Consider the following 10891-nt stretch of genomic DNA (forward strand, 5'->3'; position numbering starts at 1 on the left):
TAGTGATACTGCCTCAGAAACCCAAGGAAGGTTCACTATGAGTCAGGTCCAACTCAACAACCATAGCAACAATAACAAAGTAAGGTGATCCACAGAATGTGCAAATTATCAAACAATATAATTAATACCACATGCAAGTAAAATCTTGCTGAAGATAATTCAAAAACAGTTGCAGCAATATATTGACAGGGAACTTCCAGAAATGCAAACTGGATTCAGAAGAGGATATGGAATGAAGGATATCATTGCTGATGTCAGATAGAGCTTGGCTGAAACCAAAGAATACCAGAAAGGTGTTCACTTGTGTTTTATTGACTAAGCAAAAGCATTAGACTGTGTGGATCATAAATTATGGATAACATTGAGAAGAATGGGAATTTCAGAACACTTCATTGTACTCATGAGGAACTCCTGTACATAATCAAGAGGCTGTCATTCAAACAGAACAAGGAGGCACTGCATGGTTTAAAATCAAGAAGGGAGTGCATCAGGATTGTATCCTTTCACCATACTTATTCACTCTGTATGCTGAGCAAAGAATCCAAGAAGCTAGACTATATGAAGAAGAACAGTGCATCAGGATTGGAGGAAGAGTCATTTATAACCTGAGATAGGCAGATGATGCAACCTTGCTTGCTAAAGTAAAGATGATTTGAAGCATTTACTGGTGAAGATTAAAGACTATAGTCTGCAGTATTAATTATATCTCAACATAAAGAAAACAAAAATCCTCACAAGTGGACCAGTAAGCAGCACCATGATAAACGGAAAGAAAAATTGAAGTTTTCAAAGATTTCATATTACTCGATTCCACAGTCAACAACAATGGATGCAGCAGTCAAGAAATCAGTTGTCATATTGCACTGGGCAAAAGTGCCACAAAAGACTTCTTTAAAGTGCTAAAGATCAAAGAGGTCTCTTTGAAGACGAAGGTGTACATGACACAAGCCATGGTATTTTCAATTGCCTCATATGCATGTGAGAGTTGGACAATGACTAAGGAAGACTGAAGAAGAGTTGATGCTTATGAGTTGTGGTGTTGGCAAAGAATATCAAAAGTACCATAGACTGCCAGAAGAACTAAGAAATCTGTCCTGAAAAAAGTTCTCCTTGGAAGCAAGAATGGCCAGATTTCTTCTCACATACTTTGGTCATGTCATCAGAAGAGACCATTCCTTGGAGAAGCATATCATTCTTGGTAAAGTGGAGAGTCAGCAAAAAAGGGGAAAGCCCTCAACGAGATGGCTTGATACAGTGGCTGCAATGATGGGCTCAGGTATGGCAAGGATTGTGAGGCTGGCACAGGACTGGGCAGTGTTTTGTTCTGTTGTACATGGGTCACTATGAATTGGAGCTGACTCGAAGACACCTAACAAGAACAAACTAGTTAAAACCCTATTCAGAAGAAAGCATTGGACAGGGCAGAAAAGACTGTAGAGACCTTTAATTTTCTTTCTCCCACCTTTTAAGTCTCCTAGTTTGTAAGTTAATTGGGGAAGTAAAGTATAGAAACATGAAAGTTTAAAAAACATTTGTGCACTAAATAATGACATAAGACAACAAAATAAGATAGAGAAATAGATAATTACCAAAGCACAATGTACAAAACTGTTGCTGTCAAGTTGATTCCCACCTATAAAGACCCTATAGGACAGAGTAGAACTGCCCCATGGGGTTTTCAAGGTTATAATCTTTATGGAACACACTACCTCATCTTTCACCTGTCGAGTAGCAGGTGGATTTGAGCAGCAAAACTTTTGGTTTACAGCCGAAGGTGTTAATCACTGTGCCACCAGGGTCCTCTAGCATAATATGTAAAGACCAAATAAACAATATTGTGCATTCATAAGCGAGAATCTTTGTGGTTTGGTATCATGGATGAGATCTGAGAAGGATGGGTGGTTGTGAAAATGCAGAAATAGGCAGGCAAAGCATCGGGTAGGATTGTTTGTAAAGGGGAGGTAATGACCCCCTCACCCAACTGGCTTGAGGAAAATATATTGGGGAATTTAGGAGATTTTACTATGATTGTGTAGACTCCCAGGATGGCACAGACACTTAAAGCATTTGGTTGCTAACCAAAAGGTTGACAGTTCAAGTCTTCCTAGAGATACTTCAGAAGAAAAGCCTGGAGATCCATTTTCAAAAAAGTATGATGCATATCGAGTTGCCAATTCCAATTCAGGTGTTGCTTGTGTTACTCCCCTGATACAATCTTCTGAGAGGCCACTACACAAGAGTTGGGGAAGGGCATCTGATGCAATGTGTGTGGATAGAGTTAGACCCTACATGCTGCAATGTCCACAGACTTCACATGAGACTTCTTCTGTTGCACAACAGAGCCAGATGTGGAAGGATAAGGACAATGGGCTATGTGTGGGCTGAAGATTATAGGGGATGTGAAAGCCTTTACATTGTCAGGTTCCTTTGAAGAACTTAAAAGGGAAATACTGGTGGGGATAGCAGTGTTGACAGCAATTTTGGGGAAGGGGTGACTTAGACGGAAGAGGGAGAGGTAAGGAAAAAGCTTAAAATTCAGTACTCAGGATCTTTACAGTGCATCTGGATGCTGAGGCAAAAGTGGAGGCAATAAATAAGGAAACCTTTGAAACTTGGGACTGATAAAGAGTCCTCTCTCCACATAAAGAGGAAGATAAATTTGGGGAGGAAATTGGAGCAAGCATAAGCTATCCAGCAAGTGAGGGAGAAATTCTTTCCCCTTCTCTCCTTCTGCCCTAGTCCAGTGGCCACTGCTACTAACTCATCCTAGAGAGAAGCATGATCTTTGCAAATAAATTAATTTTCAATTTACACATTTCATAGTAATTTGTTTGAACTGTTGCTTTACAAATAGTTTAACTTTCATTATGAAGATATACTTGGTAAGAAGAAAGTGTATAGCAAAGCATATTTATTTAACAATCTCTTATCTTGATTTATAACTTTTAAGCATTTTGGTGAGTCTCTGGATGGCACAAACACTTAAGCATGTGACTATTACCCAAAAGATTGCTGGTTCTAACCCACCCAGATGTGCATCGGAAGACAGGACTGATGATCTGTTTCCGAAAGGGAACAGGCTTGAAAATCCTATGTAGTGATTCTACTCTGCACGTGTGATAGTTGAGGCTGTGTATCAACTTGGCTAGACCATGATTCTAAGTGGTTTAACAGTTATGATGTAGTCGTCCCCTATGATGAGATCTGGCATAATGTAACCATCAGCCAATCAGTTGAAAGGGAGTTTCTTCAGGGGTGTGGCCTTCTTTTAATATAAATGTATGTCCTAGCAAAGATATTGGGCCTTTTCCTAATTCTGCATCCTACATCTGGCTCATCATCATCTGGACTTGAACCAGTGGCTTCTCATACTGTCTGATGATTTTGGGACTGTTGCCTTCAAAGCCTAAGAGCCAAAGGCCTGTCATCTCACCTGTATATCTTAGATACATTAGCCTCTGAAACCAGAAGCCTGCTGTGTTGCCTGTCAATCTTGGGTTCATCAGCCTCTGCAGCTATGTGAGTCAGGAGAAGGCTTCAACTTGACATCTGAACTTGACTAGTCAGACTCTACAACTGTGTGAGTTCTTTCATCTCTGTCTCTCTGTCTCTCTGTCTCTCTCTCTCTCTCTCTCTCTCTCTCTATATATATATATACACATATGTGTGTGTATTTGTGTGTGTTTATAAGCTGGTTTTGCTTCTCTAGAGAAGCCTGACACAACATGTAAAATTGATTGCAATGACTTGGAAACAATGACTTGGAATCAACTTCAACAGCAACAACTAAGCAGTTAGCTATGAACTATGAGGGCTTCCATTTGGTTCTTGCTTGAACCCTGCAAATGTGAGCAGTGGGCCCGCCATTTTCATGAATCATTTCTTAATGACTTCCATGAGAAGTCAACCACCAGTCTATGAGCACCAATGATGGCCAGTAACTTGGCTGTACTTGTATCATTTTATTTATTCCTCCTAGCAATTTTGTGAGCTTGAGAAGACACATGAACAAATTGAAGATCAAAGAGGTTAAGATACTTGCCCAAAATCATATAACTGAGGAACAAAGACTTGGAACTCTAACACAGTTCTGTCCAACCCATAAACACCTTTCTTCCACTGGATTATGCAGAATTTAATCAAATGTATGGGCATGGGTACAATTGGTAACTCAGTTGTTCTTTGATTACATTTTCCTTAGAATGGGAAAAATGAAACCAACAACTATTTCCCTAGGCTGAAGGCCACAGACTTGTTCTCCCCAGGTTCCTGGTAATAGTAACTAAATGGCTTCAAAGGTTTCCAAGGTGCTCATTGGAAATACAGTTTGGTTATTGGGCAAAACAACATTCTTTCTATACAACAAAATTAGGCTGGAAACCCCTCCTAACTATAAGCTAAAATCAAAGAAAGAGAACCACTAGAGAGAGATTGTGTTCTGAAGCTCTGTGAGTATGAATGTGAATGTGTGTGTGAAAGACAGAGGATGAGAGAAAGAGGTATCCCTATACTTTTGCAAATAACTAGCAAATCCAAGTTTGTGATTCATAATTTTTACATGAGTCACTGACTGACCAGTTACTTCTGCTGCTAAAGATCAGAAACCTCTTAATAGTTTTCTTTCTCATGTTTAAAAAGTAGCTTCCACTTTCAGATCCTCTAAAAATGTATTTGTAAAAAAAACTAACACACTGCCTGATCATTTTTATTATCTCTTTAAATTACAAATATAATCCTGTTACTCCCATTTTTCAAATGCCCCAGTGTCTCCAAATACCTATTAGATCAATCTAAGTTCCTTTGCATGACATTCAAAGATTTTCATTATCTAAATCAAGCCAATTGTATCAGCTTCACTACTTGCCATTCCTGGCATGTACTTTCAAACTATGCCAAGACACATTCCCCAAACAGGTCATACCATTTCACATCTCTGTTTGTGTATGCTGAACCAGAACCCTCTTTTCTGAACTATGCCTATCGAAATTTTATTTGTCTTTTAAGATCCACTTCAAAATGAACTCTACCCTAAAACTTTCTCCAGTGTATCCTAAATAAGAGGTTATCAAAGTTTGAAACATATAAATTATTAATATAAAAATAATAAGAGACCTAATATATATTTTTCAACTTTGGTCTGTCAAATAAGAACACCACATGCACATACATACATCTGTCATAATATATAATTTAGAACCAAAACAAAGAGGAAGAGTATAATCTCAGAATAAATGACAGTTTTTCAAATCATGAATTTGGTTTTATAAAAATTTCACTCATAACATAGTGCCTAAGGCACTTGAGTGCTAACCACAAGGCTGGGAGTTCAAACCCATCAGCCACTCCTCAGAAGGAAAGTTAAGCAATCTACTTCTATAGTGATACCACCTTGGAAACCCAAAGAGGGTCACTGTGAGTCAAATCTGACTCCATGGCACAAAGCAACAACTACAACACTCCTCATTTATCAACTATTTCATTATTTGACACTTTGCATTTATGACAACTTTGAAAAAATTCTCAGCTGGTGACTCTGATGGTCTACGCCCCATGCAGGGCCACAGCCAGGCCCAGGGTGACCACCATAGGCCATCTTGAACCATATACTAGAGGCCCCAGTGAGACCAGGCCATGAGAGGAACAGAGGCCAACTGGCTGCATGATGCTTTCTCCAGTTTATCCACGATGTCTCCATGTGGTTGTAGAAGGTATTGGCAATGGTGGGATGACAAGAAGTTGCAAGTGGTCAAGGAGAGGACACACAAGGGCTCAGAGGTGCTGGGGAAGTCAGTTTGGGGAGGTGGAATTGGGAATGGAGAGAAGGAGACTACTCAGAGCTGCAGGGACAGGGCAGATGAAAGGTGAGTGGGGTTCCTGCCAAGGGCAGGTGGTGGGAGGCAGCAGCTAGAGAACAAGCAGGGTCCTCCCCTAGATGGGTGGAAGTGGGCAGTGGTGAGTTTGGGAGGTGTGGGCAGTGGGCAGCAGGCAACATCCAATCACTACCACTACCACCTCCAACTCCCACAGGCTCCATGGTGGTGGGGAAGGCAAAGTAGGGAAAGGGGGACTGCCACAGCAAGAACATTCTGAGACACACTGGAGTACCCAGTGGGCAGTGAGCTACCATGGAGTGGACATTGATGCCAAACATGAGGCACAATCTCGACTCTCCTATAATGCCAAATTTGCATAAGGACTTCATCTTTGGAATCTAACATATTGATAAGTGAGGAGTGAGTGTATTCTTATTTTTCTAATATTGTCACAAGCCAAAAAAAAAAAAAAAGAAAAAAACCTACATGCACAAGCATCTTGGAATCACTGCCCTAGACTTCCCAGGACTCATCTGTCAGTTTACTGTGGTAATTTACACTTTGCTACAATGATGGAATCTATGCCATCGGTATTTCAAATACCAGCAGGTCACCCATGGTGGACAGATTTCAGTGGCGCTTCCAGACTGAGATACACTAGAAGAAATAACGGGAGATTAACTTCTAAAAAAACTGGCCAATGAAAACCTATGAATAGTGGTAGAGCATTGTCTAATATAGTACCTGAAGATGAATCCCTCAGGATGGAAGACAGTCAAAATATGACTGAGAAAGGGTTGCTTCCATAAAGTAGCATCAATCCTAATGACGTGGATGGAGTAATAATGCATTCTAGACCTTCATTTGCTGATTGGGCACCCAAAATGAGATGAAGCAGTTGCAAACATCTATTAATAATCAGAACATGGAATGTACAAAGTATGAATCTAGGAAAATTGGAAGTTGTCAAAAAATGAAATGGAATGCTTGAAGATAAATATCCTAGGCATTAGTGAACTGACGTGGATTGGTACTGATCATTTTGATTCAGAAAATCGTATGTTCCACTATGCTTAGAAACACAAATTGAAGAGGAATGGTGTCACATTCATTATGAAAAAGAACATTCCGAGTTTTGTCCTGAAGTACAATGCTGTCAGTGATAGGATAACATCCATACACCTACAAGGAAGACAAGTTAATGCTACTATTATTCAAATTTATGCACCAACCACTAAAGCTAAAGATGAAGACATTGAAGAAATTTACTGACTTCTGCAGTCTAAAAATTGATCAAATGTGCAATCAAATGCATTGGTAATTAATTTTTATTGGAATGCAAAAGTTGGAAAAAAGGAAGAATGATAAGTAGCTGGTAATATATGGCCTTGGTGGTAAAACCAACACTGGAGATCACATGACAGAATTTTGAAAGACCAACAACCTACTCATTGCAAATACATTTTTTTCAACAACATATAAGGCTCATTATCATCAATCAGAGCAATGCCAGGGGCCAACTGCAGAACATACCATAAATTACTTATTTGCAAGTTCACACTGAAACTGAAGAAAATTAAAACAAGTCTATGAAAGTCAAAGTACAACCATGAGTATATACCACCTGAAATTATTAGACTATCTCAAGAATAGATTTGACATGTTGAACACTAATGGCCAAAGATCAGATGACTTGTGAAATGGCATCAAAGATATCATACATGAAGAAAGCAAACGGATATTAAAAAGACAGGAAAGAAAGAAAAGACTAAAATCAACGTCAGGAGATTCTGAAACTTGCCCTTGAACATAGAATAGCTAAAACAAACGGGAAAAAAAGATAAAATAAAAGAGCTGAACAGAAGATTTCAAAGGGCAGTTTGAGAAGATAAAGTATTATAATAAAATATGCAAGATCTGGAGTTAGAAAACCAAAAGGGAAGAACACACTTAGCATTTCTCAAGCTGAAAGAACTGAAGAAAAAAATCAAGCCCTAAGTTGCCATTTTGAAGATTCTGTGGGCAAAATATTGAAAGACATATGAAGCTTCAAAATAAGGTGGAAAGAATAATAGAGTCACTATACCAAAAATATATTTATTGGTTGATGTTAAACCATTTCAGGAAGTAGCATGTGATCAACAACTGATAGTATTTAAGGAACAAGTCTAAGCTGCACTGAAGACACTGGAAAAAAACAAGATTCCAGGAATTGACAGAATATGAAGTGAGATGTTTCAACAAACAGATGCAATACTGGAAGCATTCGCTCATCTATGCCAAGAAATTTTGAAAACAACTACCTGGCCAACCAACTGGAAGAGATCCATATATGTGCCCATTCCAAAGAAAGGCAATCCAACAGAATGCAGAATTTATCAAAGAATATCATTAATATCACACACAAGTAAAATTTTTCAGAAGATGAGTAAACAATGCTTGGAGCAGTACACCAACAGAGAACTGTCAGAAATTCAAGTTGGATTCAGAAGATGACATGGGATAAGGGATGTCATTGCTGATGTCAGATGGATTTTGGCTGAAAGAAGAGAATACCAAATGTGTGGATCATAACAAATTGTGGATAACATTGTAAAAAACTGGAATTCCAGACAATTAATTGTGTTCAGGCAGAACCTGTAAGACCAAGAGGTAGTCTTTTGGACAGAACAGGGTGATACTGCATGGTGCAAAAGCAGGAAAGGTGTGTGCTAGGGTTATATGCTTTCATTGTACTTATTAAATTGTATGCTGAGTAAATAATTCAGGAAGCTGGACTATATGAAAAGAAACGCAGCATCAGGATTAGAGGAAGACTCATTAGCAACCTGCCAAATGCAGACGACACAACTTCGCTTGTTGAAAATGAAGTACTTACTAATGATGATCAAGGACGATGGGTTCTTGATAAAGAAAACAAAAATACTCAGATCTGGACGAGTAACCAACATCATGATTAACAGAGAAAAGATGAAGATATTGTCAAGGATTTCATTTCACTTGCAACCACAAACAATGCCCATGGAATTGATAGTCAATAAATAAAATGATGTATTGCATTGGGAAAACCTGTTGTAAAAGGCCTCTTTAAATGTTAAAAAGCAAAGATATCACTTTGAGGACTAAGATGTGTCTGACCCAAGCTATGGTGTTTTTAGTCACTTCATATGCATGTTGTGTGTCAACTTGGCTGAGCCATGATCCTCAGTTGTTTAGTAGTTATTATGGAGCTCTGGTGGCATAGTTCCTAAGGCATTTGACTACTAACCAGAAAGAAGGTTGGCAGTTCAAACCCACCAGCCACTCCATGGAAAGAAGACTGGACAATATACTTCCATAAAAATTTATCACCTTGAAAACCCAAACGGGTTTGGAATCGACTCGATGGCAATGAGTTTTTTTTTTTTTTTTTTAATGTAGTCATTTCTCATGATGAAATCTGATATAATGTAATCACCTCTATGATGAGATCTATTTTGAGTAGCCAATCCATTGAAAGGGAGTTTCCTCAGGTTTATGGCCTGCTTCCAATATATATGGACATTCTAGCAATGCTCCCTGGCTTTTTGCTGGATATGAATCTTGCATCTAGTGCACTATCATCTGACTTCCAGTTCTTTCAACTTGAGACAGTAGCCTGACATACTTTCTATGATCTTGGGATATTTTACTCTCCATAGTTCATGAGCTAGTAGCTTGCCATCTGACCTGCTGACCTTGGGTTCTTCTACCCTCGCAGATCTGTGAGTCAGAAGACACCTTCAACCTGACATCTGACCCATGGTCTTGGGACTTGCCAGCCTCTATAACCATGTGAGCCATTTCCTTAAGATATACTTCTCAATATATGTACATACACACACACACACACACACATATAAGCTTCACTGATTTTGCTTCTCTAGAGATCCCATCCTGACAGCATCAAAAGCTGAACAATGGATATTGCAGCCAAAAAAAAAAAAAAAAAAATGATGCCTTTGAATTATGGTGTTGGTGAAGAATATTGAATATACCATAGATTACCAGGAAGTACTGGGAAGAAGGAGAGCCAAAATGTTCCTTAGAAACAAAGATGATGAGACTTTGTCTCACTTACTTTTGATATGTTATCAGAGGACTAGTCCCTGGAGAAGGACATCATGCTTGGTAAAGTAAGAGGGTCATTGAAAATGTGAAAGACCCTCATTTAAATAATTGACACAGAATCTACAGGAATGGGCTCAAACATAGCAAGATGAAGGTGGTGCAGGACCTCACAGTGGTTCACTCTGTTGTATATAGGGTCACTGTGATTTGTAACTGACTAGACAGCACCTAAAAACAATATAACAGCTTTAGTTAGGATGAACACAGATAAACTCAACTATTATAATTTGGATGAATTTGTGCAAATGTAGGGAAAATTGTATTTCCTTTCCTTCAAGATGAGGAAGAAAAAGAATGTAGCCCAAGGAGCTTCTCTAGCCACCTCTGTCAGGAACACAAGGGGGTAGCCCAAGATGCAGAAAACCAAGCCAGAAGTAGAGTGGCTAGATTGGGAGAAATTAGAATCAAAGTCACATCAGTGAGCTCCTATTAAACTTTACCTGAAGCACAATTTCAGTGAAGATCTTTGCCGAATATGGTGTTCCCAGCAAGAATGTTGTATAAGAAGGATCCTAACAGATGATGTCTGATGGTACAGGAACCATCAATGACAAAAAACATAAAGAATTGGAACTATGTTTTTATTCTGAGATGATAGTGACTATATTTTCTTGCCTGGAGCTAGTCTGTCTTCACATTCATTCTGCACACAGAGTTATATGAGTACTATTTAAATTAACAGACATTCATTGAGCAGCTGCATGGGATACAGAGAAGAATAAAAATGATAATAAGAAAGATACCTAAAGTTAAAAAAGAAAAAGAAAACCTCAAAGATCAGTAAGAGGACAGCAGAGAGAGACAGTAATATAACTCAATATAGTAAATATATATAAGGTTTTAGAACACAATGGAAAAATCTATTACACCTGTAGTCTAAGGCTGTTGTGTTGTTCTGTGCTGTCAAGTCAGTTCTGACTCATTGCAAC

Source organism: Orycteropus afer, unplaced genomic scaffold (genome assembly GCF_000298275.1).
Source record: "Orycteropus afer afer isolate SDZICR_OR568_19922 unplaced genomic scaffold, OryAfe1.0 scaffold00191, whole genome shotgun sequence".
Lineage (NCBI taxonomy): Eukaryota > Metazoa > Chordata > Mammalia > Tubulidentata > Orycteropodidae > Orycteropus > Orycteropus afer.